The sequence below is a fragment of the Lissotriton vulgaris genome, chromosome 9 (assembly GCF_964263255.1).
Source record: "Lissotriton vulgaris chromosome 9, aLisVul1.2, whole genome shotgun sequence".
Lineage (NCBI taxonomy): Eukaryota > Metazoa > Chordata > Amphibia > Caudata > Salamandridae > Lissotriton > Lissotriton vulgaris.
In genome coordinates this window covers 759,943,335-759,970,820 of record NC_141697.1, presented here as the reverse complement: position 1 = coordinate 759,970,820, position 27,486 = coordinate 759,943,335, and the positions used below count along the sequence as shown (strand labels likewise).

The 27,486-nt window shown below is 44.1% G+C and overlaps 1 protein-coding gene across 1 annotated transcript in view; it reads right to left on the bottom strand.

The window, feature by feature from the left end:
- LOC147692212 (leucine-rich repeat and fibronectin type III domain-containing protein 1-like protein) overlaps positions 1-27,486 on the bottom strand; it is a 2,508,250-nt gene that overhangs the window by 514,050 nt on the left and 1,966,714 nt on the right. The window lies entirely within an intron of this gene.

Here is a 27,486-nt window from a genome sequence, read left to right as displayed (position 1 = left end):
CTGTGTGTGCAGTTTACTGCCACTTTAACATGGCATTTAAAATACTTGCCAGGATTGAAACTCCCCTTTTATTACATTTAAGGCACCCATAAGGTAAGTAACATAATTCTAAGGGCAGGATTCCATGTAAATAAAAGGTAGGACATGTACTTGCATGTTTTGCATGTCCTGGTAGTGACAAACAGCCAAGTTCTTTTTTCACTACTGTGAGGCCTACCACTCTCGTAGGCCAGCATTGGGATTTCCTTAATACACTTTTAAACTGTAATTTTTGATCAGAGAGGAGTAGCTTTTTCATGTTTCATATGTTTGGAATGATAATGACAAATCCTCCTTATTCTGGATCTTAAATTGAACCTCTGTCAGAATGACTGCTGCGCTGCTTAAAGGACTCAGCTTGACTGCTTTACTGGAAGTAATGCTTTTCTGCTTGCAGCCCTGCTTCCTGCTGCACCCTGACTCTACTGAAAGAGAGCAGGACACTGACTTCCAAGTGGTCTCCAAGAGCTTGCTGGCTTGCTGGCTTGCCTCCTGTTTTTTGAAGTCTCAGGGACACAAAAGACTTCCTCCAATTCTGCTGGTGCTGCTGAACTGTGCCTTCTGTGAGTCCTACCCTTGCCTGAGGTGTCCTCCACAATTTCTGGGCCTCAGAAGGGGATTCTGCAGCGTTTTTTACAAAACAGGCACATCATCACCAAAGTCTTATATCAAAATAGAGGGAAGAGGATTTAGAGGTCCATTTAGTTCCCCTAGACAGATACTCGATAATCAAAAATAGAATGGACACTTGTTTCTACAAAACCATTGGTTTGTATTCGAAGACCCTCATAGACAGCCTGGTTTTATCGTTGCCGTATATCTTTTTTCCGCCCCATCAGGAGTCGTGGCGTATTCATAGGGTAGTCGATTAACGTGCTGGATGCCTGCCTCACCCGAGGCTACCTCCGGTACAGGTAGAAGTGTCCAGAAATAGTGGAATGGGATGAAAAAATAAGATAAAAAATAGTGTCTAGCCTAAAAAGTTATTTATTGTTAATGGATAGGCACTATCGTTAAAAATAGAATTGCGATATGGTGGTAATCGTGTTACTGGATTACCGCATGTCTTGAAAAATGTGTCAACATGTTTCAGCTCTCTAAGCCCAGCCGGGTCTACGGAGCTTTCGTCAGGACAAAAACACAAACAGAAATGAGGTACTCACACAACTTGTGTGGTATTGAATGATGAGTATGGTCAACTCATACTGACATTTCCTGTGCTGTATTAAGCTCTTCCCCTGGCTAGCCAGGGGAAGAGTCAGCACAGGGGACCCAACGTCGAACCTCGTGGCAAAGACCACACGCGACTCTTCAACCCCTGTTGAAGCTTTTACTGAGCTTAATACAGCACAGGAAATTTCAGTATGAGTTGACCATACTCATCATTCAATACCACACAAGTTGTGTGAGTACCTCATTTCTGTTTGTGTTTTTATCCTCACAAAAGCTCCGTAGATGTCTTCAGTGATGTCATCAGTGATGTCACTGACCATGTCATGAATGATGTAATATGTGACATCATCAGCAGTGGATTGCGGGTGCGCAAGTTATAGTGAGTCCAACTAACTATAACGTGGGAATTTCAATGGTTTTGTGTGAGTAAAATGTTCAGCTAACAATAACTGGTGTGAAACCTATGGTTTTTTCAGTGAATTTCAAAGGTTTTTTAAATGCTGATTCCTAACTATAACGATTGTGAAACCTATAGTTTTTTAGTGAATATATATATATTTATATGCCACTCTCCCAGTCTGATAATGCACTGACATAATGTATATGATAGGACATAATTCACATAATAGGATGGCTTTGCATTGTGCGGCTTTTGTTTTTATTAACTTGCATTATGCACTTTACCTATCTAACATGCTATGTATGTTTTTCCAAACGGGAATTTACCTATGTAGTCTGTTTTTCATGTTTATCAGTGCCTGTATTAGAGGGGAGGGCTATATATACTTTTAAAATTTAGGCGCCAAATGGGATTGACAAAGCCTGCTGCGCAGGCGAAACGCGTCTCTCTGTCTTTGCGGGGTCGTGGGAGACCTGAACCAATAAATGTGCCCTATTCCTACCGATCATGAGTACGTGCCATTTACTCTCTGGAGTCGGATGGATGTTTGGGATATATATATATATATATATATATATATTACCTACTGGCGATAGCCAGTAGGTATATATAGTTAGGATTTTTTCTCTATGGAACTTTTGAAAATTCTATGTCTAATAACTTTGGCGTTTGTGGACGGAATCAGCTGAAATTTTCAGGAAAATGGCACATTTTGTTTCTGAGCAGCCCCAGAAAATTTGGGGGGGTTCCGTCAAGGGGGGGCCGAGAAAAAAGGGGGGTCCCAAAACGCGTTTTTCCCATTCATTTTTCCGTAGGGCCTTTGGCCTCACTTTTAGCTCGAACGGCTGAATGGATTTACACGAAACTTGGCAAAATTGTAGGGGCTGTTAGCCCGATGTGCCTTTGCTGGGTCTCAATATATGTGCTCCAGTGGATTTTGAGAAATTAACGTTTAAAAAAACAGATATATCTGTGACAGCGTCCCAGATAGCGCTCCAGATCGCGTACTTTTCGCGTAACGGAGCTTTGCAAAGCGAAGCTGATTGGCTCTCCGGTGTCTGTCAACATTCTAAACAGTCCGGTGCGGCCGCCATTTTGTCTCTCGGTAGTATCGAGAGACAAGAGGAGGAGAAAAACGAAGGGGGAATTTAATGAAAGGGGGCAAGGTAGACCCCTCTTGACCCCCTAGGAATGATGTTGGGGTTATTAAAGGGTCCCGTGGGGCAAATAAAAAAAATTTGATTTTTCGCGGTAGAAGCGCTTCTCGGTTCGCGAACCGGGTAGCAAACTGGTAGCGAAACGTAAATTCGCCATTTTGTGTTTCGATTTAATTAAATTACTAGATGGAGGAAAAGCAATGTGAGTATTGGGTATAAGGGGGTATGGGAGACGTATCCTGACCCCCTATGTTTTCTGAGGGTGGTTGAGGAGGCTCATATATGTTGATACTTGTCTTCCAGCGGTTGCACGTGAGCGTTTTTTTTTTTTTTTTTTGCCGCTTGACTTCTGTTAACGTTCGATTCGAAGGAAATTAGGAAGTGTTGATCGCCATTTTGACACTGCGAGTAAATATATTGTTAAAAATAATTGTTATAAATTAATCCGTATTGATAAACATTGTCTGCGCCATCTTGCTTTTTTTCCAATGCCACACTTTTGTTGTGTACGGCAGCCATTTTAGATGCCTTGACCAGACCCACTCTTTGTACGCCGCAGATCCTCAGCATGGCTCCCCACCCTCGCAAGCATCTCCCCCACGCACTGGTCACCCGTGCTCTCTCTCTCATGCATGGGCCATAAACTTCCCCCCATCTGCGCTGTTCTTCCCTGAGTATCACACCCTGTGCCCGCCCGACACCTCCCTTTCACCCTATTCACTACCGCACCTTCTGACACTCCTCTTCCTCTGTGTCTGATTGTCCAGGCCGGTCCCAGGCTATCACCTAGCCCTGCGGATGTAGTTTATGGCCCCAACTGTAAAGAATCACCCCTTTTTAAAGGAGTTACAGTAGATCAAGGTCGCCACCTCATGAGATCCGTCACACCACACGCGTTCCTACTATCTGATAACGATCCTGTATTGTGATTGGGGAGGGGATTCTCACTGTAAGGGTGTGTGGGACCTAGCCTGAAGCAGAAGATTCCAGGGATGCCTTTTTGTACATCAAAGTCTTCACAATTATGTGTCACATTAAAAATATATAGCACTCCAACAAAGTAGTAGGATTATAACACTTTAATAACTTATAAATATATACAACGCTCCAACAAAGTAAACACGTTAAAAAAAAACTTTTTAAACAACTATTTATATGACATTGCTTTAACCAGGACAGACAAAGAAATGACACAGTGATGTAAAAGTTTCTGAAAGAAATGCCAAGAACGTCCCATGTGAAAGTGAATTTTATCTGGCAATTTTTTTCTTTTCCTTCTCATGAAAAGAAAGTTAATGCCAGGTTCGTTACCTGCCTCATCTGCAAAAAAAAAACTCTCGAGAGGGACCGAAAAAAAATATAGCTATGGTAATCATACCATGCATCGGGACATGGAGAGGTGGCACCCTCTTAATTATTCTAAAGCACAACTTCGAGATTTGGTGGATAATCCCCTTTCTGCAAAAACATCCATCAATGACTTAGCAATAAGTGAGTCAGAGGCAAGGGAAACGGTCCCAAGTCTGCAAAAGAACTTTGGGCAGATGAGATTGACTTGTGTAGCATGTGGAAAATTAATTTCATGCGGAGAGATGAGTATTACTTTAATAAATAGATCATATGAAAATCATCAATGTCCAAAACGTCCTAGAAAGTAATTTTTGTCATTTTTGAGGAAGAGAGATAACCTTTAGTGGTACGGGGTCGTTTTCGTTCGAACTAGGGGGGCCAGGTGACATTCCTTCGGGGTGGCTTAGGGGCATTTAAAACAACTTCCCTGATACAGGTAGCATATAAAGTAGAGGGTAAATACCAGGATCTTTATCGATTGCTTTATGCTGTACAAAAATGAAAAACACATACAACAAACATGGACCATTCATATTTTCAATGTTTCTGCGTACTATACTTTTTAACCCTTAACTAATTGAGCTGCTTCCTTTCACCTACTTTAAAAAAAAAAAAAAAAATCGGAAACAGAGGCCTTTTATTCGAAACTTACCAATCTACGCGTTACAACTACGTTTGCTTTTTCAAAAACCTTTAATAAAAATGTTGGTGCCCAAATACGGGCCTACAACCCCGTGGGCCGGCCACGGACCAGGCTGGAACTGTAAATGGGGGGGGGTATTTATTTGTGGAAAACATAACAGAGAGTCAGTGGTCGTTGATTTCATAGTAAAAAGTGCGACAAGTGCAACAAAATCATATTGATAATTCATTGTGAGCAAGTACCAAAAGTGTCGACAATTCGAACCTTCAATAATAAATACAGTAATCAATGATGCATTAGAACTTAATATCAATTCATTGTTCGAACTTGTAATCAGTACCCGTCCCATGTCAATTCATTGTTCGAACGTATAAACAATACCCATTCCGGATCAATTCATTGTCCGAACATATAATCAGTCTTATCCCATATCAATTCATGTGCTAAAAACTGCATACATATCTCATGATATCAAGGCTGAGCAATCGGTCACAACAAGGAGTTGAGAGTTTCATTTGTACCGGCGCCATTTTGGGTGAGGTCAGTAAGGTCCAAGTATAGTCAAAATGTCTCCACCAACTCGTGGTTGGACCGGGACCTCTTTCGGCAGTCCAAAAGTTTTCGTTGAAGGGTAGCAGAGGGGACTGCCGACATGAACCATCAGTCAAAGTGGGGTGGGAGGCAACAATCTCTCCTACCGGGTCATACTGGTGTCCCACCGGAACTGATCAAGTTGGTAGTATTGCAGGATTTTGATCATTTCAAGACTGAGGCTGGCGCCGGCATGAGCGCGCCGACGTCCCGCGGCTACGTCGTGGTCGTTCCCCATCGGGGGTCGGGGGCCCCCGTGGCTCTTATAGAATCTTCAAAGTTGAGGAGAACGTTTCTGGACACAGGACTCATTTTCTAGTTGAACTCAGAAGCGTCGTTGCACCGCAACAGTGGGCGAGACCCCCGCTGGGTGAGCGGAGCATCATTGCCTCGCAATAGTGGACGAGACCTTTTGTTGGGTGAGTGCAGCGCTGCTGCATCGCAAGAGTGGAGGAACCCTTGTCGGGTGAGTGGAGCGTTGGGGGTGCAGCTGAGGGGCCCCCACCTGGGGGGGTGGGAGAGGCTCGTTCGCGCCTCCCAGCGCACCCCACGCCGACACCTGGCGTTGATATCCGTGATGTCCGGACCAGGCGATAAGGGGGGGGGGTCGGAGGCAGAGGCAAGACATCCCCCCCCGTGGCCTGCAGGGCGCAGCTTCAGGCCCGAACGGGGAGCTCATATTAAGCACACGTGGGAAGCGGTTCAGCGAGCCCGTCTAGAAGAACACCCTCCGGCCTGGCGGACTGAAACTTCATGGACTCACGCCAGATTGAAGGCAGCGAGCACGTCGCCAAGTGTAGGAAGACCTTTACAGTATTCAGCAAACGCGCCGTGCGGTAGGCCAGTGTCCCCGTCAACAACGAGTCCAGGATACAGGGTGATGGCCGCCATTTTGTCAGCCCGGCGGGGCCACAGCACTCTCCGGTATCGATCCAGCCGCCAGCAGGGTTCAGGGAGAGCCAGCCCGGGGCCACCAACGGCACCAACGATGCAGGGAGGCGGGCCACCAAAGCAGTGGAGGAAGTCAGCGCCTCCGGCCCATGGGTACAGACCACCGAGTGCAAGACATCCCCCCCCAAGGTTGTTACAGCCATAATTGAAGAAAGAAGAAGATCCCGTCGGCCTCGGCTCCTCTCCTGGTGCACCTTACGTGACAACCCTTTTGTTGGGTGAGTGGAGCGTTGGGGGTGCAGCTGACGGGCCCCCACCTGGGGGGGTGGGAGAGGCTCGTTCGCGCCGCCTCTCCCTCCCAGCGCACCCCACGCCTGGCGTTGATATCCGTGATGTCCGGACCAGGCGATAAGAGGGGGGGGGGTCGGAGGCAGAGGCAAGACATCCCCCCCAGAAGAGAAAGGGAGGACCAGCACATTCCGGGCCGACCATCCCACGACTTCTCTGGCTGATGGCGGCTAGTCGGGCCCCGCCCTGCACGTGTCGAGGCCTCATCTTCTGGATGGGCGTAACCGTGGACCTGCTGCACTTCGGGAGTTTCCGGAATGGGGGTAGGTATCTGCTGATTTGTATCTATTTCATGTTACCGTTATTGGGCGTGGCGGGCGGTGGGACAGACATGCTTGGAGCAGTGGGGGGGTGGCTGAGCCTAGCTACCTCGTGGCTGCCGCAACGTCAAGCTTGGCTTCTTTCACCACTTCCATGTTTCTTATTTCTAGCGAAGTCAAAAACTCATCAGTGGCCTACTGATTTTGTTTGATTTCTTTCCCTTCCTTTTCAAGTGTGTTTCATGCTAAAGTTTCTGTTTAACAGGATATAGTGATTACTTTGTATTTTACATATGTCTTCTTTATTAGGAGTACTCTCCGGTTGAGCCAGATGATGTAGCTCTAATAAATGGTCCGGGTGGAACTAGTTTCTCAATCAGTGGGGAGTAGATGGGCATGACAGATTACAATGGGGGACAAAGGTCCGCATTACCCACCCTTCACTACTTGCAAAGACTAGACAGAATATTTCTATTCCACGTTATTTGTAAACAGAGAATACCTCGAAAGAACTATTCCTTGAACAATAAATGTCCAGCCAATCAATCAATCAGTGGGGAGAAAAACAGGTATGACGGATTACAACGGGGGACAAAAGTCCGCATTACCTATCCTTCACTATCTGCAAAGGGAGACAGAATATTCCTATTCTTCTCTGTTTGTAGACAGGGAATATCTCAAAGAGCAATAATCAATAAAAAATTAACAACATTAAGGTAAATACTCACAATATGACTACTCAACGAAGTTAAAAAGTAACGGATATAGGTACTTGAGAGGTTTTCTGTGGCAGATAATCTACAATATACACTTGTACATATGAGTCTGATACAGGGCGGATCTCTGTATAACTATGGATAATTAGATATTAGGATGGCATACAAAGCTCCCAACCTTCTTACTTTTTCTCTTAAAGGGTTTCAAATTGGGGACAAATATTAGGCTGTGCTCTAGAGGTTGACGGTGTTGCTCCACTGGTACTCGGGCCTTCTCATGAAGCAGAAGGAGCCGCTCTCAATCTTCTTAACTCTTCCCTTGCAAAGTTGACCGGATTCTTAGTCTGCAACTGCTTCAGCATACTTGCAGTTCCACACAAGTCCTTTTTATTGGGATCTCCTCTTGAAAGCAGTCTTGCATATGCGGCAAGTAACTTTTCTTGCATTCACCTTTTTAAGACTTGTGAAAATTAATTTCAAAACATTCAATAAATACGGTGTTACTATGCATTGTGTCAAATGTTTTTTTTAAAAGATGCAGAAAATGTTCCCTTTATTTGTTGTTAAGGTCTTTACAAGAGAATTTGAAAGGAGAAAGTAAGAGATTAATAACACATGTAGGACGTTATATCTCAAACTGCAAAAATTGATATAGAGGGTGGACCAAAGTCTGCATGATGAATGCCAGTGGAAGCGTTTCAGGCACACTGCGAAGATTTAAAAAAATATAAATATTGTCAAGTTTTACTTTGACTTGTGATGTTTGATCTCATTTAGTCACTTCAATCTAATTTTAAACACTAATTTTCTTTTTGTTTTGCAGATTAACTACAATACTTATTTTGGACTCCATATTATATGTTGTTTATTATATTATTTTGTTACTTATAGTTCTAGTTATTTATTGTAGTGTTATATTTTAGTTATAGTTCCGGTTATTGTTTTAATAAAATTTAATTAAAAAAGTGCATACGTCTGTTTTTTTGTTGGGGTAGCAGTCATCAATAGAAATGATATTTATAATTTGAAGTATAATGCTGAAGCTCACTCATTAGCAACATATTGTGGTGAAATTTTAACCTATGTGCTGACGTAAGTGTTCCATAAACTACTACTATGGTAACAGGCAAAATACTGTTTGGGGGTAGGGTATAATACGCAGGAATGCTGTAAAAATAAATGGGTAAGGGCTGTTTTGTTTTCCACTGTTGCAACATAAAGTGATCGATAAAAAGCCGATAATCAGGCCTATCAGCGACTAAGACAGCAGGTCGAGTCTCTTTTGCTCAACGGCTCCCTCATGGGATGAAGAAACTCCCTTTTTCACGAAATAGGAATATTTTACTTGCAGGACAGTTGTTAATTTCCTGTGAAAATACATTAGCCTGGAACATTGTTAGTGATAAACTGTAAATGCATCTGGGTCCTTTGCTTAAAAAACAAAATATAACATATATTTGTGAATTAGAATAAGAATATATGTTACAGCTATAGATATTTGCTATTAAAAAACCATTGAAATTCACTGAAAAAACCATAGGTTTTAGGCCATATATAGTTAGGGATTAGCATTTACAAAACCTTAATTTACTCGCACAAAACCATTGAAATTCGCATATATAGTTAGATGCAATAACTATATATCGCGCACCCGCAATCCACTGCTGATGATGTCACATATTACATCATTCATGACATGGTCAGTGACATCACTGATGACATCACTGATGACATCATCCAGTGACTGTATGTTTCTGTAAAGTTAAAATATGTCTTACATATTGAAGAATGAGTGGATGTATAAGTGTCTGGATGAAGGATTTAGTAGGTGCATGACTGACTGTATGAGAGAGTGATTAAATGTGTCTCACTGAGTGCATGGGTTAGTGACTAAACTGTCTTAATTTGTGCATCATTATATCTGTTGTTCTATGAACTGCTGCATGTGTTGATCAGTAGCTATATGAGTAACTATATGGGTTATTGATTGGTTGCCCAAGTATTTGTATGGGAGAGTGAGTGTGTGTGTGGGGGTGGCTGGGAGGTGCGTGACTCTGTGCATACATGTGTGAACAGTTGATTCACTAGATCTATGGGTTCAAAACTGTATATATATATATATATATATATATATATATATATATATATATATATATATATATAACCTACTGGCGATAGCCAGTAGGTATATATAGTTAGGATTTTTTTCCTATGGGATTTTTGAAAATTCTATGTCGAATAACTTTGGCGTTTGAGGACAGAAGTGGCTGAAATTTTCAGGAAAATGGAACATTTTGTTTCTGAGCAGCCCCTGAAAATTTGGGGGGGTTTCGTCAAGGGGGGGCCGAGAAAAAAGGGGGGTCCCAAAATGTGTTTTTCCCATGCAATTTTCCATAGGGCGGTTGGCCTCACTTTTAGCCTGAACGGCTGAATGGATTTACACCAAACTTGGCAAAATTGTAGGGACTGGTAGCCCGATGTGCCTTTGCTATGTCTCAAGATATAGGCTCCAGTGGTTTTTACGAAAATTAACTTTGAAAAATATATATTGGGCTACATTGGGCTATATATATGTTGGAGCCCAAATGTAGCCCAATGTAGCCCAATGTAGCCCAATGTAGCCCAAAGATGGCCACCAGAGACAAAAAAAACAAATGTAGCCCAAATATCAGCCAGATGTAGCCCAACTATAGCCCAATGACAGAATGTCCCAGAGTGTTCTAAAGAACAACTAGAGTGCTAACAGTCCTACTTATTACAAAGGTATGGCACACCTGAAGCCATCTTGATTGGAATAAAGTGGTAACTCTTAAAACATTTAATTTAAAAAGGAACAAAATGAGGGGGTTCATTTTGCCATAGAAAGTATGATTAGCGAATATATGACGAAATCCCGCATACCATCAGTCCGCAAAAAAAATCCCTCATTTACTATTAGGCCGCAAATTAAAATAACGAAAACTTTTAGAACGAATATGCCTTTAGCATACACTAAACAACTAAACTACCCTAAACCCTAAAACACTACCCCCAGCATGACCCTACACTACGCAAACACTACAACACAACCCTAAACCCTAAAACACTACCCCCAGTATGACCCTACACTACGTAAACACTACAACACAACCCTAAACCCTAAAACACTACCCCCAGCATGACCCTACACTACGCAAACACTACAACACTACCCTAAACCCTAAAACACTACCCCCAGCATGACCCTACACTACGCAAACACTACAACACTACCCAAAACCCTAAAACACTACACCCCAGCATGACCCTACACTACGTAAACACTACAACACAACCCTAAACCCTAAAACACTACCCCCAGCATGACCCTACACTACGCAAACACTACAACACTACCCTAAACCCTAAAACACTACCCCCAGCATGACCCTACACTACGCAAACACTACAACACAACCCTAAACCCTAAAACACTACCCCCAGCATGACCCTACACTACGTAAACACTACAACACAACCCTAAACCCTAAAACACTACCCCCAGCATGACCCTACACTACGCAAACACTGCAACACTACCCTAAACCCTAAAACACTACCCCCAGCATGACCCTACACTACGCAAACACTGCAACACTACCCAAAACCCTAAAACACTACACCCCAGCATGACCCTACACTACGCAAACACTACAACACTACCCTAAACCCTAAAACACTACCCCCAGCATGACCCTACACTACGCAAACACTGCAACACTACCCAAAACCCTAAAACACTACACCCCAGCATGACCCTACACTACGCAAACACTGCAACACTACCCTAAACCCTAAAACACTACCCCCAGCATGACCCTACACTACGCAAACACTACAACACTACCCTAAACCCTAAAACACTACCCCCAGCATGACCCTACACTACGCAAACACTACAACACTACCCTAAACCCTAAAACACTACCCCCAGCATGACCCTACACTACGCAAACACTACAACACTACCCTAAACCCTAAAACACTACCCCCAGCATGACCCTACACTACGCAAACACTACAACACTACCCAAAACCCTAAAACACTACCCCCCAGCATGACCCTACACTACGCAAACACTACAACACTAGCCAAAACCCTAAAACACTAAAACACTACCCCCAGCATGACCCTTCACTACGCAAACACTACAACACTACCCAAAACCCTAAAACACTACACCCCAGCATGACCCTACACTACGCAAACACTACAACACTACCCAAAACCCTAAAACACTATCCCCAGCATGACCCTACACTACGCAAACACTACAACACTACCCAAAACCCTAAAACACTACCCCCAGCATGACCCTACACTACGCAAACACTACAACACTACCCTAAACCCTAAAATACTACACCCCAGTATGACCCTACACTACGCAAACACTACAACACTACCCAAAACCCTAAAACACTACCCCCAGCATGACCCTACACTACGCAAACACTACAACACTATCCTAAACCCTAAAACACTACACCCAGCATGACCCTACACTACGCAAACACTACAACACTACCCTAAACCCTAAAACACTAGCCCCAGCATGACCCTACACTACGCAAACACTACAACACAACCCTAAACCCTAAAACACTACCCTCAGCATGACCCTACACTACGCAAACACTACAACACAACCCTAAACCCTAAAACACTACCCCCAGCATGACCCTACACTAAACAACCACCACAACTCTACACTACACTAACACAACACTACACTACACAACACTACACTACACTACACAATCACTAACCCACGAAAAAATTAACACAAACCCACTTACCTCTCTCGTCATCGTGGTTTTCACAACGCAAATGCATTTACCATACATGCCTTTAAAACGTAATTCTTTCTAAAGGCATGCGCGATAAATGCACATGCGTTTTGAAAAAATGCGGGATAATGGTATGCGAGGTCAATGACCTTGCGGGATAATGGTATGCGGACTGAAAGTCTGCGGGATAAAAAATGCGGGAAAATGGCTGCAAACCATGATTAGCAGCAGACTTCCCTGGTGAGCACTAGCTTTACTACAGTGATCTAATGAGCAACTAGAGTGCTAACATTCAGAATTTATGGCAAATGTGTGAAACATCTGAATGCCTTCTTGATAGAACCAAAGTAAACAAGCATTGAAAATGCAATAGATCTCACTCTCGTTTAAGTTAAAGCCATTCTGTTTGTAATGAGGTGGCTTTTTAGCTTTGCTTTTATTAGTGTTTTTAAAACTTTCATGTAAATAACATGCATATGTATGCATATATGTATATGTATGCATGCATTTATATTTATATAGATATGCAGATTATATATGTTTATATATGTATATTACCTACTGGCGATAGCCAGTGGGTATATATAGTTAGGATTTTTTCTCTATGGGATTTCTGAAAATTCTATGTCTAATAACTTTGGCGTTTGTGGACGGAATTGGCTGAAATTTTCAGGAAAATGGCACATTTCGTTTCTGAGCAGCCCCTAAAAATTTGGGGGGGTTTCGTCAAGGGGGGGCGAGAAACAAGGGGGGTCCCAAAACACGTTTTTCCCATTCATTTTTCCATAGGGCGGTTGGACTCACTTTTAGCTCGAACGGCTGAATAGATTTACATGAAACTTTGCAAAATTGTAGATATGGTTTGCCCGACGTGCCTTTGCTATGTCTCAATATATGTGCTCCAGTGGATTTTGAGAAATTAACGTTTAAAAAAATATATATATCTGTGACAGCGCTCCGGTTAGCGCCCCGGTTTGCGTACCTGACACGTAATGGAACTTCGCGAAGCGAAGCTGATTGGCTCTCCGGTGTCTGTCAACATTCTAAACAGTCCGGAGCGGCCGCCATCTTGTCTCTCGGTACGATCGAGAGACAAGATGTGGTGAAAAACGAAGGGGGAAATGAAGGAAAGGGGGCAAGGTAGACCACTCCTGACCCCCTAGGATTAATGAGGGGGATATTAAAGTGCCCCGCGGGGCAAAAAAAAAAATTATAATTTTTTTGCGATTTTACGCCGTAGAGGCGTGTCCCGGTACGCGAACCGGGCCGCTCACCGGGCAGCTAACCGGGCAGCTAACCGGCAGCGTAGCTATCAACATTGTAAACAGTCCGGAGCGGCCGCCATCTTGTCTCTCGGTAGGTTCGAGAGACAAGATGTGGTGAAAAAAGAAGGGGGAAATGAAGGAAAGGGGGCAAGGTAAACCTCTCCTGACCCCCTAGGATTGATGAGGGGGATATTAAAGTCCCCCGCGATTTTTCGCGGTAGAGGCGCTTCCCGGTACGCGAACCGGGCAGCTAACCGGCAGCGTAACGGGAGTCCGCCATCTTGTGTTTTTGGAGCGTCCGGTTCGCGTACCGGGTAGCGTCCCGGTAAGCGTAACAAGGGGAAAACCAAGAGAAACAGTAAAAAAAAAATTAAGGGAATAGATTTCCAGCAAACTTGACAAAATTGTAGGGACTGTTTGTTTGATGTGCCTTTGCAAGGCCTCAAGATATGTGCACGTGTGGATTTTGTCTAATTAAGGTTAAAAAAAATATATATATCTGTAAGCGTGCTCCGGCACGCTTACGTTACGGGTTTTGTTTGCGCTGCAGAGCCGATACGTCACGGTTATGCGACGCGTCATGAGGCGTCTCACGTGGCTACGTGATACGTCACGTAATAAAGAATATATTTTACAGCTATAGATATTAGCTTTTAAAAAACCAATGAAATTCACTGAAAAAACCATAGGTTATAGACCATATATAGTTAGGAATTTGCATTTACAAAACCTTGAAAATTCACTGAAAAAACCATAGGTTAGAGACCATATATAGTTAGCTGGACATTTTATTGACATAAAACCAATGAAATTCCATATATAGTTAGTTGCACTAACTATATATCGCGCACCCGCAATCCACTGCTGATGATGTCACATATTACATCATTCATGACATGGTCAGTGACATCACTGATGACATCACTGATGACATCTCAAATGACATCACTGATGACATCACTGATGACATCTCAAATGACATCACTGATGACATCATGACACACCAATACCAGTTACTACATACGCACTCACTGATTCCTACGTCTACACACACATTCACTCATTCACCCATACAATCACTCATACATACAGTCACTCATTATTACAAGACTATCATATGCACTCATACACCTAGTCAGTCCTGTGAAGAATCAATCACACTTCGATTTCATCATCTATACAGTTAAACACAGAACACCATACTTTTCACACATATACTAACACATACTTACTCTCTTATACAATCACTGATACAAGTACACATTGATATGCACAGAGTCACACACCTCCCAGCCAGCCACACACACACTCAGTCTTCCATACATCCACTCATTCTTCAATATGTAAAACATAATTAAACTTTACAAAAACACACAGACACTAGATGATGTCATCAGTGATGTCATTTGAGATGTCATCAGTGATGTCATCAGTGATGTCATTTGAGATGTCATCAGTGATGTCATCAGTGATGTCACTGACCATGTCATGAATGATGTAATATGTGACATCATCAGCAGTGGATTGCGGGTGCGCGATATATAGTTAGTGCAACTAACTATATATGGAATTTCATTGGTTTTATGTCAATAAAATGTCCAGCTAACTATATATGGTCTCTAACCTATGGTTTTTTCAGTGAATATATATATATATATATATATATATATATATATATATATATATATATATATATATCATCGTTTCACTCCATCTTCAGAATTGCCTTCCTTTTGGACAAACGGAGCATGGACCACAGCGTTGTGCAGCAGGAATATTTTATTGCTCCTAGACCTCCACAGCCGTGATGCGTTTCAGCCCGTCAAGGGCCTTGATCACATGATATATATGATATATGATATATATATATACATTACCTACTGGTAGTTAAAGTTAGGGCCTAGTTTCCATGTTTTGTTTTGCTAATAACATTGGTGCTGTTTGACGAACCTTCACCAAATTTTCTAAACTAGTATGCACCTGAACTCACCTGCTGTGTGGAAAATTTCAAGGTGATTGGTCAAGGGGAAAGTAAAAGGGGGGTCCCAAAATGTGTTTTCCCCCTGCAAATTCCTATAGGGATTTTAGGCAAGACTACATCCTGAACCGCTGGACAGAATTACCTCAAATTCAGCAGAAAGCTGGCTCTTGGTCCACAAAGAACCCTTTTTGAAATTTTGTGTAAATCCGTTAAGTAGTTTTGGAGGTATTAAAGAAGAAAGAAATATAGAATGCCTGGCCGAGCCTAAGCACAGATCTCATGGTGAGATCTGATTGGCTGCCAACACATCAATGAGTCAACTGTTGCCAGCTATCTTGGGAATTGGGACTCAGCCCAAGAAAAAACACAGTGGGAAAATGAAAATCTCACAATTTTTATGTCTTGCTCACCCTCTTTGATGGTCCCAATTGTACTGAAGGGCAACATGTGAGCCCTGAGTAAAGGAAAGGCCACTAGGGATTGGGAGTAGTGGTGCAAATTGAAACACAAGATTGCTGCTTAAAATTAGCACTCATAGATTGCTCCATGATGAAGCAGCTTTATGAGGGGGCGTTCCGAAGAGAGCTGTTTCAGAGTCAGCTTAACATCCTTGATTTTGGGCAGATGACATAATCTAGCCGTATCTACAAAAAAGAATGTGTCCTTGAGTAAAGTAACCAGTGCTAATGTATAGCAGGCTAATACCTTGAGTGGTGTTGGTGCTATATAAAACTGCACACAAAAAGTAACTGGTGCTAATTTAAAGAGCTCCACTAGCTTTGGGTGGTGTTGGCGGTTTATAAAACAGCACAAAAAATAGAATGAATCACAGTGTTAGGCTGGTTTACAATAGTGAAAAAGAAGAAATACATTGCATCAGCAACCACATTGGAAGGACTACTTTTACCATGGACACTGAAAGGCAGGCAGACCTTGATATTAGCAATACTCAGCCTGGCTCCTTTGAAGAGAATTATAGTTGAGCAACAATGACGCTTCTAAACACTTCAGCAATGAAAACCGAAAAAGTTAGATAGTGTCCAGACACGAGAAATTATAAGAAATAGAGTCGCACCCTATGAATGAGAAGCAACAAGATGAGACACGAACAGTTCAATTATTTTGCACTGGAGAAACATGGCTGTGCCATTACAACAGAAGACACCAGTACCTTAGAAGCTCTGACATGCCCTGTGATAATGCATACCTGATTCACGTGAGATCTTATTTTCCAGCTATAAACACCATTGCTGAAATACAACAGATAGTGTAAACACAAACACACACCTAGGACCCACACACATGGAAAATAAACAGAGACTACATGTGTGCCAAGTAATAGCAATCATGCATACATATTCAAATCAGGACGTCACCTTTACGCTATCAGGACATTAAAAGGCAATACACCACTCACTAGAACAAAACAGACAACAATGGAGGTTTAAAGCATTGACATGTTTGGGGGAGGGTTTGATTTGTGTATGTGGTGACCACTGTGGGGTGCGAGGGAGCAAGCAGAGATGGGAGGGAACAGGTGGGGAAAACGGAAAACTGCAACGAAGGAAAAAGTAGTGACGGGGAGGGGGTGATCTGTGAACAGGGCATGGGGGACGGGTGGGAGGAGGCAGGAGCTGGAAAAAGTACAAAAAAGAAAGAAAATAGTAGGCCCTAAAATGGTCATAAAAAATGGGATCTGTGGATGTTTGAAAGCACTGGGTCCATTCTCTAGGGGGAGGGACAAACACAATAAGAGACATGACAATGCATGACAGGGACAGACGGTGACAGAGAATATGATAGAGATGATGGAGTTAGCAAATGGGAAGCCTGAGGGTGGGCTGAGGCCCACAGATTAAACACAATATATCTCTTCAAGACAGCACCTAGAAACTCTAGAAATTCACTAAAAAATGAAAGGTTTCAGCGACTGTAAACCATAGAAATTCAGCAGTTATAGTTATACTTATCTGAAGAAACTATAACTAATCCCGTAAGGTAACTATATTGTATGCCCTCACCATGCACTGCTAATTACCCCACATATTGATTAAGTCCTGCCATCTCCTATGACATCATTGATATCACAGCAAATTAGCAATAAAATTATTGATGAGAAAACTACATCGCTGGGATCTGAGTTATAGTTGCCACATCGCTAAAGGAGTTGGGAGAGGTTGCATACCTGTGCTCTGTTGTCGTTTGTGCCCTGGAGGACGCTGTGGGAGGAAAGGAAAACTCGTGCTGAACGCACGCAGGGACTCGAAGCACAAGGAGTGCCTGCCTGACTGCTAACACCTGGCCCCTGGTTCGGCTGCCAGCCCAGCCCACCAGCCACCACACACTGTTAAAACTTCTTGCTGCACCCGCTTCGTGGATGCCGCATCGCTAAAGGAGTTGGGAGAGGCTCCATACCTGTGCTCTGTTGTTGTTTGTGCCCTGGAGGACGCTGTGGGAGGAAAGGAAAACTCGCGCTGAACGCACGCAGGGACTCGAAGTACCAGGAGTCCCTGCCTGACTGCTAACACCTGGCCCTGCGTTCGGCTGCCAGACTCACCCACCAGCCATTAAACACTTTAAAACTCCTCACCGCACCTGCTACGCGGGTGCCGCATCGCTAAAGGAGTTGGGAGAGGCTGCATACCTGTGCTCTGTTGTTGTTTGTGCCCTGGAGGACGTTGTGGGAGGAAAGGAAAACTCGCGCTGAACGCACGCAGGGACTCGAAGTATCAGGAGTCCCTGCCAGACTGCTAACACCTGGCCCTGCGTTCGGCTGCCAGCCCAGTCCACCAGCCACCACACACTATAAAACTCCTCGCCGCACCCGCTTCGCGGGTGCAGCATCGCTAAAGGAGTTGAGAGAGGCTGCATGCCTGTGCTCTGTTGTCGTTTTTGCCCTGGAGGACGCTGTGGGAGGAAAGGAAAACTCGCGCTGAGCGCATGCAGGGACTCGAAGTACCAGGAGTCCCTGCCTGACTACTAACACCTGACCCTGCACATCTGGTGAAAAAAGCAAAAAAACGAGCTGCTAATAATAACAGGGAAGCATTATTGGAGCCAAAAATCGCCAAAGAGAACTGTGAAAAAAGACCAATTTGCATCACTACCTACAATATTGCCTCTAACATGGTAACAAATATCGTCAGAAAACACTGGCGCACCCTGAACTGTGGGAGTCTGGACATACCAAAACCGATGTTCAGCCATAAAAGAAGTAAAAATCTGAAAGACCATCTAGTCCATACTCGTCCACAAGAAGAAAACAAGAACCCGAAACAAAGAACTATCAGTACAGCGCCCACAGGACATTATCCTTGTGGCGATTGTAGCGTCTGTCATCTGACAAAAGCCACAAAAAGAATAACATTCAATAACAACATGACTTGGGAATTGAAGGACTTCACGAATTGTAATACTTCTGGTGTAGTATACATGATAACCTGCAACTGTCAATTGCACTACATTGGAATGACTACGAGAAAAGCCAGCACTAGGATAGTTGAACACAGAAGTAATATCAGACGGAAGAGAATTACAACAAAAATGATATCCCATTTTATTGAATGTAATCATACGCCCAATGATATGAAATGGGTAATTCTTGAAAGACTGTATGGACAGGATAACTTGGAACAGCGCCTCCTGAACAAAGAACAACGTTGGGTGTACAAGTTGAAAACTGACACCCATGGCCTCAATGACACCATTCCATGGGGCCTTCTGGCAAAATAAGGGTAAACAATTCAAAGAACTACGTTTACTAGTAGCAGAATCCACCCTGTATAAATATCCATGGAATAGAGATTAAGACCTGTATGAGTTTGAAAACAATGAGCTCCTGAAAATCCCGTAATTACGGGGTTATATGACCTTCCCGAGATTGACCATGAGGTTCAGTGAAACCTTTGAAAAAGTATGAATTTTTTCCTCTTTATGTTTGTTTTGTCCGTTTTGTTATGTGTTGGACCCACAGACCAGGTCACATGTGTGCTGTTTATTTTAATGTATAGCCACAGATAATTCACGTAGGGTGCTCCTTTAGATGAGGGGACCACTCGGTTCTGGAAAGTGTGTGTGTGAAATGGGTGAAGGTGTTTATACACTATCACTATGAAGTTCATTGAGACACCATTTTAATATGAAATGTCACTCTTGATTTCTGATAACACCACTGGGTAAATGGATATTGTACCATTAACATTGGAAGTATTTTTTCTTTACAGATATGCCAATGAATTGCAAGAAAAGAGTATGTATATTCAAAAATTAATATAGGCATACCTTTCACTTTTTGTTTTTGTTTTGGAGTGGTACTCACAGGGCTGGACCCTGTTGTAGTCCTGAAGAAGAGCTGTGGGGTACAGCTCGAAACTAGTTGACACTTTTACTAGGCACTGTGTTCCATAATAGAACCGGTTTACCTAGTAAACCACCCCATTTTTAGGTCTCGCCTGTCGATGCGCATGCGCATCGAGCAAGCGAGACTATGGTGGCTTATCCACTCTTTATCCAACTTGCAAGGAATCGTGGCGATTCCTTGCAGTGCACGAGAAATTTAAGCTCAATGCGCATGCGCATTGAGCTTAAAAGCGCGTGCACATGCCCCCAGCCCCCTGCCTTGCCTACTCTCCCAGCTGGTGCCGCTCCACCCCCTGCGGCATCAAAGGCTTTCACGGCCGGCCGGCCATGCTTTCAGTTTCACGACCGGCCGGCCGTGTGAAGTGCATTTCAAAGCCCGCTCTCCCTGCTCCGCCCCCTGCTCCGGCCGAGACGCATTTCTCCTCCCTCCTCCCCCCTCCTGTGTCAGGTTACCCTGCTTTCTCTTTCGCTTTTTTTTCACCCGGTGACATTGTTGCCTTTAGCCCTTCCCTCACCTCCTCAAGCCGTTCAAGTTGTAAATTCCATGCTCCCCTCTCGCTGTCCATGTTGTCCACCTTCTGACTCCTGGGCAGCGTGATAAGGAAGGCAACATGATGGCGCACACTCCCTGCTGCTTTACCGTGAAGCGTGTCCATGTATGCGAGTATGCTTCATAGCGTTTTAACTTAGCCTGTTAAATCTATTATCCGCACTCCATACATTCCATTCCTGCTATCTTTGTTTACCACGCTCCATCTGCACACACTTCCTGCTGCTTTACCATGAAGCACGTCAGGGTATGTGAGCGCTTTAACTTGGCCATGTTAAATCTATTACCCGTACTCCTTACGTTCCGTTGCCGATTTTGTAGTTGTTTCTATCCCCTGGGGTAAATAGCTAACTCACAGGGTTTAAGAGCGCATCAAACAGCTTGCTATTTTAAAACACGCTTCTTTCCTACGTATGCAAGCTATATCTAAGGATTCTGACTTGCATATAAACCGGACGAGGCAGGGCCAGTGCAAACGTTTACAACACTTCAACAACGGATTATAATAATGAATGGGCCATCATAGCAAGTTAAGTCTTAAATATACTTATTTATAAACTAGGGGTGATGCTTTGGACAGGTAATGTAATAGGCAGCTGGCTGGAGCATAACTCTAGCGCCTCCTGACAAAGTACTGTTAAACTAACAAAAGACCCCTTGGCAAGTTTCAATATTAATCACTGATCATAGAGTCTGCGAAGTCGCCCACTGTGTGAAAGCTGCAGAGACCGCAATTATCTATTAAATATTCAATTTACTATCAACTTTTTGCAAATGGTCGTGGCAGTAAAGCAATTCAATTAGGGACATCTTCGCTCAGTATTTTTTTTAAAGTATTTTGCCCAAAGAAGATAAAACACAAGTTCGCTCACATAACCCGCAAAATACATGTTTACTTTTCCTCTGTCTTATAGCTCAGGTCTGTGAAATCCTATTGCAACGACAGACATTGTGAGCCTTTCAACAAACACTGAGGCGTTGCTTCATGCGGCCTGTTATAATTTATTTTTTGGTGTTACCGGTTACTGAAGGAAGCCTGTTACATATTAACCCTTTGGAAACAAACGTGTTTCACGACCGGCCGGCCGTGTGAAGTGCATTTCAAAGCCCGCTCTCCCTGCTCCGCCCCCTGCTCCGGCCGAGACGCATTTCTCCTCCCTCCTCCCCCCTCCCCATGCACCCTCAGTTGGCTGAAGAATTGCCAGAATGCAATATCACAGGCTTAGCTCTTGTTTACGTTGGTAGTTCTCGTGGTGATTGGCTTGTGTGGTAGGTTTAAATAATCTTACCCTTATTGCACACCCATGTCTGGTTTAAAGACTGCGTTGCTTGCAGTTTGCGCCTTTCCCCGTCAGCCCAAGAACAGACGTGCTGCCATACTGACAACCGCCAGGTTGTGCTGACTTGTATCCGGTCCGGTGCAATCCTTTTATTAATGACCCTTTGGTGGTACTCAGAAGCGTTCGTCCTCAGCCCCTCGTATCTAGTTAATAATCCGCTCTTTGCGAGCTTCTCCTCCGTGTGCTTGTCCTCCCCATTACCACTCGTACCACTCATTCCACTCCTTCGAATTTCTCTTCAACTCTTCTATGCATCCATCTCACTCCTGCCTCCCTGCTGTCTTAGCCTACCACTCCGTCATTCAAAATCTACTCTTAAGGACAGTCTGCTCTACTATTCCGGTAAAGCCTACCTGGACTCACATGTGTGGGTTCTGGTGTTTTTCCCCTCGATATGTTCAACTTCTAAACACAAGCTGTTGCATGCCTTTGTTTAACATTGTTGCTGAGAACATGACCTCGCTCATACGGTTCACGTTTAGGATACTACTTCTGGCTTAAGCACCATCAGGACATAGTATCACCGAGTGTTCGATTTTCTAAACCTCTCCTTGCCCTTTATGTAGATCCTTAATTGTGTTAAAAGCTGCTCGCGTTATGCACAGTCCCGAATAAAATGTTATAAGATACATGCATTAAAAGTTTCAAAATCCCTTAAAGATACATGATAGTTTTGCACAAGTGAAATGTCCGCATTAGGGCTACTAGAATTAGTGGCTTAAATCTATTTTAGTACTGTAGCCGCTGACACTTTAGTCGCTGGCCAGATGGTGGTTGTATTAGACGTTACAAGCAGTTTCTAAATGGGGGTGGGTACATTCAGTGATGACACCTTCTTTTTGTAGTGGCTGCAGGCCGCCATTGTATACTGTTTTGTGCTTTTTATACTTCTACAACATGAAGATCGAAAAAAATAACTTTTCTTTACTGCAACAGCCAGGCATATGCTCCTTTGTGTGTAATGGTTGCATCTGCGGGTATTATTTTTAGCCCGTTGTGGAAAACTGATGACTACATATAGACCTCGATAAGACCCTTTCGCGTTTAAAATAGTTTACCATTTGAGTTTGAGATGCTAATTATTTGCCTAAGATTATTCTCGTCCTATCAAAACATAAAGCACTAGTCCGCAATTTATAACACGTATATTGTGCAACACTTCAATGACATTTTTAAAGTAACTATGCTGATTTTCCTGGCTATTGCACATTTTTCCCCCACCCACCCTCAACCCCTCATCCCCACTCACCCTCAACCCCTCACCCTCACTCACCCTCCACCCCTCACCCTCACTCACCCTCAACCCCTCACCCTCACCCTCACTCACCCTCAACCCCTCACCCTCAATCCCTCACCCTCACTCACCCTCACTCACCCTCACCCTCACTCACCCTCACCCTCACTCACCCTCACCCTCACTCACCCTCAACCCCTCACTCACCCTCACTCACCCTCACTCACTCACTCACTCTCACTCACCCTCACTCACCCTCACTCACCCTCAACCCCTCACCCTCACTCACCCTCAACCCCTCACCCTCACTCACCCTCAACCCCTCACCCTCACTCACCCTCACTCACCCTCAACCCCTCACTCACCCTCACTCTCCCTCACTCTCACTCTCCCTCACTCTCCCTCACTCTCACTCACCCTCACTCACCCTCAACCCCTCAGCCTCACCCTCACTCTCACTCACCCTCAAACACCCTCAACCCTTCAGCCTCACCCTCACTCACCCTCACCCTCACTCACCCTCACTCACCCTCAACCCTCACCCTCACTCACCCTCACCCTCACTCACCCTCACTCACCCTAAACCCTCACCCTCACTCACCCTCAACCCCTCACCCACCCTCACTCACCCTCAACCCCTCACCCTCAACCCCTCACCCTCACTCACCCTCAACCCCTCACCCTCGACCCCTCCCCCTCAACCCCTCACCCTCACTCACCCTCAATCACCCTCAACCCCTCACCCTCACTCACCCTCAACCCCTCACCCTCAACCCCTCACCCTCACTCACCCTCACAACACATATTGTGTTACAATAGGTGTCACATTTGCAAAAGATAAAAATATTGGCATTGTAAATAACAAAGCTATTAATTCGCTATTTTCAAAACAAGCACATAAATAAAAAATGTGTCCTTTACAATACCAATAGCTCAAACTTTCCTAATGCGAGACCTATTGCATTGCTGTGCTTCTCTCCCCTGCTGCACTCTCATGCTCTCTAGAGATGTGACCTAACGACCAGAGCTGCCATCTAAGTCACGTAAATACAAAACATGTTGCATTCCAAATGCTATAGGTGTCACATTCGCAAAAGTTATAACTATTGGCATTGTAAATGACAAAGCCATCAATTTAGCAATTTTAAAAACCAACAAATTAATAACATATGTCATTTACAAGACCAATAACTCCAACTCTTCTAATGCGAGACCTATTGCATTTCCAATGCTTGTTAATATATCCACTAGGAGCCTGAATAAAGTTAGTTTAGCCCACTAGTAGGATATTTTTAATTTTTCACTCCACTTCATTTCCCCTTTCTCTCACATTACACGACACATAGTCTTCATAAAAAAGTGCTCCTTCGCAACCGCGATAGTCGCAGCACGCCTCAACCCGTAGCGGGTTGAGAAGCCCCAATGATGAAGCATGTCACCGTGAGGAAACTCCGGTGAGTGAGGGGACTATAAAGAAAAAGTTTTCTTTCCCTGTTTCTGAAACAGACCTAAAGGTGTCATGTTCCAGTAGTTAGCCAGGTTCTCTGGATCTGAATTTTTCTGATCTTTTTTTGAATAAGTATTGCTGTGGAGGGCGAACCTGGCTGATCTCTCCCCCTACCTCCCCCTGTTTTGTATTTCATAATTCCCTGCATTAGGCTGCCAGCTCCGCCCACCAGCCACTACATGTGATATATAATAAGTTCACGTATCCGCTGCGCGGCAGCGCGCAGGAGCGTCCCGGGAGAAGCCCGGGACAAGGACGGGACCGTCTGAGACCATTTGAGGCCAGACGAGGCTGGGCTGGGCCTCCTTCCTGATATTTTGGTTAGTAGTCTTTTTATTTAATGGACTGTTGCGTTTGGTGAGGCGGAGACCTGGTGAAAAATTGCCTGCCTTTACCTGGTGTCAGAGCCTACTTGGAGTTGCGGGAGCGTGCTTGCAGCGGGAAGAATTCACTGCCGCCCATGTAGCGTTTAATGTCTTCTGCACTTCAATAAGGCGTACTGGGGTCGCGCAATTACCTGACATTGTGACACAAAATAAGAGAACTAAAAATTGTGGTTGATCGCTACCCTTTTATCAATTGACTGGTATATTGTTACTGTCCTATTAAGGTCCATTTAAGTGATTCTCAGCTAGCCATAGTTTCTTAGATTGTAGGATAAAATTCCTTTTATCACACCTGGACACTTAAAAATCTTATAAGGTGTGTAATACAAATCGGGGGCTATGACCTCTAAACTAAATGGGGCGGTGCAAAAAATAGGGGCTGGGGGAAGTTTTGTTGGTACTATGGACGCCTTTCTGGTTAGAGCTGGGAATATGCTCCAGAATGAAATAACGCTAACAGAGAGAAGGCTCTCGCTAGGAGTTTATGCTGCCCAAAAAAGATCCTCTATGGGCAATATTCAACTTGCTAAATCTCCTGAGATAACGGCCCCACCTCTAAACATTGCAAACACTATAGATCATTCACAGGGAGTGAGGATTGGGCATAACTCATCACCCTTTGAGTGTATTACTGATGTGGTTGGTACTGTGCCTGAGGCTGCCCAAGATAGGAGTGTGGTACCCCCTGACCTGCATAATATGGCCTGTCGTCCTGACCAGACTCCAACAAATGTTAAAACTCACCCCACTACTAATAAAAGGGAAATTTGTGTTACCCGATCGACCAGGCCGAAAAGGTCGGCCAGGGAATGTATCGGAGCAAGCGGTGGGTTGGGTGAGCCCTTGGCAAAACGTACAAGGGGTGGCCCAGCAACACGGTCACAAAATAAGGCCAAAGGGAAAAGTAAGGCCTCTAGGGGTAAAATGTCAGGTATTTCTGATGCTGGGGAAGATCATGTTGAGGTTGTAACACCTGATGTAAGTGACCCATGTGACCCAGGGGGCACTCAGGCTTTTTGGGTGCACATGGAGTCATTGATATCATCTACTCTTGCCCCTTTTTAGTCTTAGTTGGAGGCCATGGAGGACAGGGTTACCAGTTTGGTAAAACTTATTGAAGAAGAAAACAGTACAAATCAATCAAATGTCAGGGGAGGAAACATACCCACTACTCTTATCGGGTACTCAGAGACAGGTGAGACTCTAGGCAAGCAGGGAACCATTATGGCCACTAATCATTTGAATGGTAGGAAAGTCATCCCAAAACCATTAGTGTTAGGCGGGAGAATGATCCCTGGGAGCCAGACACTGCCAGTTGGTCAATTGCAGCAAAAATCAGCCCAACGATGCCACCTACATCTTTCAGGGGTAGATCATCTGCAAGTTTTGAATAATCCGCCTGGGATGGCAAATGTTCCGCAAGCAACTTAAAACCTGGCTTTTTAACCAATGAACCCTGCCCCTCCTGAGGGGTAACCTTGCAGCAACTTTAGTGCCGAGATGCCCAAGGGCCTTCGTTCGCGCTCTACAAATGTTTTTCTAAATAAATAAATAAATAAATAAATAAATATGCCTAAAATAGGGCAAGCTATAGGGCAGGATAGTCAAGTCCACAGTAGTGGGCTGAAACCAGCTCAAGACGTTATTGATTTACCACCAGCTGCGAGTCCCTTGGTGGTAGCCTGGGCTGTCGTCCCCCACTGAGATCAGATCAAACTGAAACATGGTACCAGCTAAAAAACAAAACGGTGGACTGTCTTACCAGGCACAAAGGCTTTAGACCCTTTCTTTCAAACAATATATTGATGGTGCGTAGAGTGGCATGGCTTGACAACTCGCCTAAAAAGACAAGGGGTGACTGTGTCATTGTCAATTTTAGTAGATGTGATTTTGCCCAAACGATCTTGGAAGCACAAGATTATTCTTCATTACTACTTGTATCGCTGTCCTCCCACTGGGCTACTTCTATAAACCCCAAGTGAGATCACAAGGGGGGACTAATTCACTAATTCCTGTCTAAAGCAGATTTGAGGCTTTGTCTGGCTTAGACGAACAAGGCTGCCTGCAGGATAGGGTTGAGTCCGTAATATTTCAGCCAGTTACCAGACAGAGTATAGAGGGGAGATCACCGCCCACGACGGTTGACTGTGAAATAGAGTCCAGACACCAGTCTGTTCAACCAAATCGAGTTAGTATAACGGCTTTGGAAAAGAATGTAATAGGGCAGCCCGCACTAACGAATAAAGTAGAGATCCTTTCATGGAATATCATTGGGTTGCGGTCAAAAAGAGGGGCATCAAACTGGGAGGCTTTTCTGTCAACATGTCATATTATTGCATTGCAGGAAACCTGGGAGGCCAGAGACCCGTATTAATTGGATGGTTAGCTCCCCTTTAGTAAGTTTGCTGAACCATTAACAATGGGGAGACCGAGGGGGGTCTCTTGTTATTATTCAGCCTCAAACTATTGTATAGACTAGAGTTGGTT